General features: G+C 34.5%; 1 protein-coding gene across 3 annotated transcripts in view; it reads left to right on the top strand.

Moving 5' to 3' along the window:
• Irbp (Inverted repeat-binding protein) overlaps nt 1-341 on the top strand; it is a 142,003-nt gene extending 141,662 nt beyond the window's left edge. For all 3 annotated transcript variants that reach the window (XM_068348078.1, XM_068348079.1, XM_068348080.1), the window contains exon 13: nt 1-341. This exon is cut by the window's left edge and continues 681 nt beyond it. The gene's annotated coding sequence lies outside the window, so the exon portion shown is untranslated.
• The last annotated feature ends 5,894 nt before the right edge of the window (nt 342-6,235 follow it).

Genomic DNA, 6,235 nt, shown 5'->3' with positions numbered 1-6,235 from the left:
TAATAAAAATTGAAAGGGTAGCTAGTTCATGCATGAGTGCAGAAAGATTAACTCAGATATACTTATTAATTGTTTCTTTTTGCTTATACAGGTTCATATATATATATATATTTTTTTTTTTTCGTTTGGTGTATTTTTAAAGAAGGACCCCTGTAAAATGTTTAGAAATGTCATACAAAATGATCTATGTGAGAGAAATATGATTTAGTTAAATATTGCTGTACACTTTACATGAATTAGTTAACCCTTTATCAATGTACAAAACTCTGTAAGGTCCATATTTGATTACAAGAATGTTGATTAGTAATTGATTTATTTTCAATAAAAGATTTTTGAAACTATATTGTTTTATGAATTGTAAAACCCTCAGACTGATGGCAGATTGGCTATTGGTCTTGAATTCATAATTTGCATATTTTGTATCGAACAAGTTTTCATTGGCGAAAAAGTAAGTATATATGTAGTCCACCCTCCTTGACTGGGGATTCACCAACTTCGAATTCACATATCCATGGTTAACCAATTGTTACCAATTAAAAATGTATACATGAATTTTCAATTATACACAGCCCCAAAAAGTTAGCCTTAAAAATTACAAAGAAACAGTCTTTCAGTGACACAGATTACTATTAATTTATTATTATTATTATTGTTATTATTATTATTATTATTGTTATTATTATTATTACTAGACAAGATATAACCCTGGTCTTTTTTAAAGCAAGTCAGTTTCAGCTGCACAGAAATTTTACCTTATTCTTGCTTTGCCTTCTAGGCTCTTTTTGACATGCCAAAACTTCAGCTTATTTTAGAGCAGGCCTCACAGCTTTTCTAACGAGAACCCTTAGAGCATTTAAGCACACCATGACCTCAACAGTGGGTACAACTTTCAAATTCAGACAAGTTTAATCTTTAACTCTTTTTTTTACCAATAAGTGGCAAGGATTTTCACCCAATGCCAAAACAGCTAGTAAACTGTTTCAATAAGTACAATACAGTACAAGATCCTTCAAGCTGCAGTGGGAGGCCAGCTGTCTCTTTTCTTGCACCACTGGAAAGTTCTTGCAAGAATAGCTTTGGGCTTTACTTGTCCCCAAGGAAGACAATTGGCTACCTGCATCATGAGGTCCTCTTTAACAGATCCTCTGGTAGCCTCCCCAGCATACATCAACAACACACGCAAGCTCTCTACTCTTCCCCTTGAGTTTGAGAACCATCTGAAGAAAAAGCTATCCAGGAAGCAATGACTCCTGATCCAGTATTTTACAAATGTCGATTTGTAGTTCCAAAGGCATCAGGAGTCATGAGACCCTTCTTGGTAGTTTTCAACCCAAACTACTTTTGGCTTTTTCAAGGTAGTTTAAAGGAACAACTGAATGCTCTCCCTAGAGTTGTTGGATGCACATTTCATGACCCTATTCTCATGGATAAGAGAAAGTATTTGGAAATTATCTCTTAAATGTTCCCAAGCACAACCCCACAGGTCTTCACAAGAGTCATGGCTCCAATCATAAAGTGTTTTCTGCTGTTGGGTAAAAGAATATTCTATGTAATACCTAAACAACTATTTAATCCTTGCCAACTCCATGTCAGGGAGACTGAGAGCCAAGGAACTAGTTGTGTTATTTCTTGGCAATTTGAGTATTCTTAGAAAGTCCCAGCTCACTCCAACTCAATGGATAGTTTAATTTATGATGGCAATAGATTCATCTTCTTTTCAGGCTTCCATGTCAGAGAGGAAAGTACACTCCTTCCTAGCCTTAGTGCAGGACTTCAAGACTTACCAACCACATCTACCAGAAAATGGATGAGTGTTCTTGGCTTCTTTGGAGAAGTCCATATCCTATTTTTACCTCAGAAGAAGACCTCTCCCGTTCCACCTGAACAAACGCTGTGACAAAACTTTGTTTTATGATTTGACTTGTGTCTTGTCCGTCTCTGATTTAGACCAAGTGCTCTCTTGGTGTAATCATAAGCAAGGTCCACATTCTGTCAGATTTTACTTTAGAAGTCATAAACTCCTACCTCTTGTTGTATTCAAACCCATCAGTCAAAATATGGTGAGTGAACTTAGCAGGCCTTTGAAGCAAGGAAGAAGCATCATCATAATCATCTCCTCATGCCTATTGACACAAAGGGCCTTGGTTAGATTTCGCCAGTCGTCTCTATCTTAGGCTTTTAATTCAATACTTCTCCATTCATCATCTCTTACTTCACATTGCCTTGAGTCTTAGTCATCATCAAGGCATTGATTCTAGTAAAATAAAGGGTGCAAGAAAGAATTATAGCCCTTGACTGAAGCAACATATAACAATTTCTTTTGTTCACGAGCTAGATATAAAAAATGCAAGTCTTCTTAACATGGTAATTCCTGTGCAGAAGAGTCCAAGAATGTTACCTTGATTTTGCAGTTTGTCCAAGGGGAGACCACCAAACTTATTACTTTAGAATATTAATGCTGGAAGAATGACCAGGCCTTACAACATCAAGTCTGTTAAGTGCTCAGGAAACTTGCGGGTTAACTGTGAAACCAACCTGGACATCACTGCTCTCAAACTACTGGTTACCTGTCTTCTGTTCCCCAGTTCTAGATCCTCTGGCATGGGCAGTAGGTACTATGGTCCAAGGCTAATTAAATCTTGATCATTTTTATGAACTTTTCAGGATATTTATATTGCTTTATCCCCGAAGCTGACTCAACCTCGACATTACCCCAAAAAACTAAAAAAATTTCTTCCTTGTCTACCAAGGTGTTACATCTGGTGGTAAAAATCAACCTAATTGTGTGTCTGTTGTGTTACTCATCAGTTATTCTTCTTTACGCTAATAGGAACTCCTGCTAGGAGTTTCCTTAAAAGATTATGGAAATTGTAGATTTTCTGTTTTACAATGTTCACCTAAAATAACATATACCCCAAGTCTAGTTTTCGAGATGAGTAGCCAAGAATGGAAGTAGAGAATTAACTAGATGTTTTCAAGGTGCTCATTATCAACTGCTTCAATAGTAGTTATTAGGAGTCTCCCCAGCGATGTTTTTTGAGCGTTTGTTGTGGTTTGTAATTGATTCAACTATTAATCGGGATGTCTCCCTGGAATTCCTATGTATGTCAACTAGAGTAGTTCACTTGCTTGTATAGGTATTTTTTTGTTTTGAGGAAGGTTGTTACTTTTCCTCTTTGAAGTTTGACAGTTAATAGCTGGCTGCTGTGAGTTATACATAGGTAATTAACTACTTTTATTAATTATGCTTGGCATTCAGTTCAGGGGAATCCATAAACCGAATCATTTTATTTTTTTTACACATCCTTCGCTATTTCCGACATACAATTGGTTATATGACTCAGAGCTTCAAATCCAGATTCAAGGTAGTGTGCAGAGATGAAGTTAGGGAGGTATTTAGACTTTCATGATCATCCACTTGTTAGCTGTTTAGTAGTACCCTAGTTTACATTGGTGCAGCTTACATCAGTTCCGACTTTACGTCGGTTATCCTCAAGTATTAAATGGAAAAATAAAATCTGCGTTATGCCATTTCGAGTGACCGCTCGTCAGTCTCAACATCAAACAATTATGATAAGAAATGCCCCAAAAGAATTTTGTGCTCTATTTATTAAATAAGTAAATACATTTACATATACATTCATTATGAAAATATCAGAGGTACTTTAAAAGAAGGTCCTCAATTTACAGAGATACAATCACAAATCCATCTTAAATCATATATGTCAGATATTGTATCAAAAGTTCATAATGGAGTTCTGTAAGTAAACAATATTATATAATGTAATGCAGTAAGCAAGACAACATTTGCAATAAGAAACGGGACTGTTTGTTAACTTTTGCTGCTGAAAATTATAGGCATGTGAGTTAGGTGAAGCCTACCCTAGGCAAAAATTTGATAAAATTTGACTTACAAACAGCTTCTTGGAACCTATTAAGTTTGTAAATTGAGAGGTCTCTGTACATAGAATAAACAGAACTTGTAATTATCCCGTAAGTTTGAAGGAAAACATGTGCTACATCTAAAAAGTCTTTTGATTCTCATGATGGCGCAGTACAGTACAGGTTCTAGCATATAAATTTATCCAGACCGAACGTTTATTGGTTTCATTACATTGTAAAGATGAGCAATTGTTTTCCTAATGGTTGCCAAGAACACAATGTACTTAATGGTTATTTTATGGCCATTAAGAAAAAAAAGGGCAAGCTAAAATAAAACAATTATTACATTATAAAAGAAAAATAACATGCACAGTGGTGAGGCGCTAACAGCTTTTCGATTGTTTTGCCTGGAAGAAGGCTTATGCTTGCCTAAAACGATTAGTTATTAAGGGTTTTGCTGTGTTGTACGTGCGCATTGAAGTTATCTTTTGATATTCTGGCAATTGTTGCATATTTTAGGAATGTCTACGAAGAAAATTAAAGTAAAAGCTTCAAAAAAGCATGTGATTACAATGCAACACAAATTTGACATGATGAAGAAAAATGAAAAGGGTGAAAAAGTTTTAAACATTACATGTACTGTAGGCCTGACTTGGACAACGGTGTCTGCTATACAGTAATTCATGACAAAGACCACATTATCTATGTGACTGAAAAGGCTCATCTTGGTGAAAACTTCAACAATTAATGTGAAGAGGCATAATGCACTATAAAATAGATCACTTATCATCCCTTTGAATAGAATAACAGTCACATGAATTAATTATTATACAGTAAGTCAAATGCCTATTCAAGAAAAGGCCAAATCATTGTTTGAGAACTTGCAAAAAAACATCCCATTAATAGGATACAATATTTTTCATAAATTTATTGATGTTCTAATGACTTCAGGAATTGCTTCAGTTTATATAATTCGAAAATCCAAAAAGCTGCTGTTGTAGATATCAAGGCAGCTGAGGAATTCCCAGAATCTCTGCTAAAAAAATTATTGATCAATATCAAATGTCCCAGAACTTATCATCAGTGTCTATGAGACAAGTTTGTTTTGGAAGAGAATGCCTGATCGTTCATTTATTTCAAAGGAAGAGAAAACCATGCCGTGGTATAAGGTAGCCAAAGATAGAATAACTTTAGTACAGTATTGAGGATCATACCTGGAGGTTTAAAACTTAAGCCTCTAATAGTCTACTATACCCTTAATCCCCAGATCCTCAAGAACATCCCTAAGTCTACACTTCCCGTGATTTGGATGGCTAATCCAAAGGCATCGGTCACCATGGCCATTTTTGAAGATTGGCGTTGTGGCTACAATATTTTATACCATCAATCAAGGAGTATTGCGATAATACTGCTAGAGAGTAATGGGGTCCTTTGACTAGCCAGGCAGTACTACTGTACATGGATCTTTCACGCTGGTTACAGTTCATTTTCCCTTTGCCTACACATACACTGAATAGTCTAGCCCAGGGGTGGGGAACCCTTTTTTGGATGAAGGCCATATTGCAATTCCTCAATGCCTTTTAAGGCCGCATAGAATTTTGTAGGTTATTTTATCCTCCAAGTAATTTATTAGTAATCTAAAGAAAGAGTGACAGGTTTATAAAAATTTAAAGCATTACAATTTCAAATATTTGAATTAAGTAATTTTTACACAAGTAATCAGTAAATGCATTATATTTAAAACTAAATTTAAAGATATTTCATTCTAGTTTGGGTAGTTTTCAAACTACCGTAAGTAAATGAATAATATCGAAAGCATGTCATTTTCAAATTAGTTTAGTTAAGGAAGTACATTCTTTGTATTGAAGTAATAAATAAAATAATATTAATCTTTTGGAAAAAATAGCTTATAAATATCAACAATATAACCTTTTCAAATATTCTATATTGTAAAGTAGGTACTTTTAAACAATCACACCTTATAAAAATACCACATCCCAGTAGAAATATTGTATCTGTTTAAACACAGCAGTTTTCATTGAAAAAAAATCAATTATTTGCTTTCTTAAGATGTTCAATAAATCCCTAGTTTTTAGCCATCATACCTGGAACACCATCAGTGCATAACTTATTGTAATAAGGAAGTAAAATTTAGTCCTCCTTTGTGACATTGATTATTGAAGTTGTTAAAATGTCTGTTCCTTTTGTCCTTGCATTAAGGTTACCTAAAGGAAGATATTTTTCATAATATCAAAACTCATCAGTGAAAGCACAAATAAAATACTTTTATGCTAAATATCTGTAACCTGTTGATTCATCTAAAACTAACATAGATCACAGTAAGGAGATGGTC

This window comes from Palaemon carinicauda, chromosome 24 (assembly GCF_036898095.1).
Source record: "Palaemon carinicauda isolate YSFRI2023 chromosome 24, ASM3689809v2, whole genome shotgun sequence".
Taxonomy (NCBI): Eukaryota; Metazoa; Arthropoda; class Malacostraca; order Decapoda; family Palaemonidae; genus Palaemon; species Palaemon carinicauda.
Note: the sequence above shows the minus strand (reverse complement) of the source record. Positions and strands in the feature narration are given on the sequence as shown.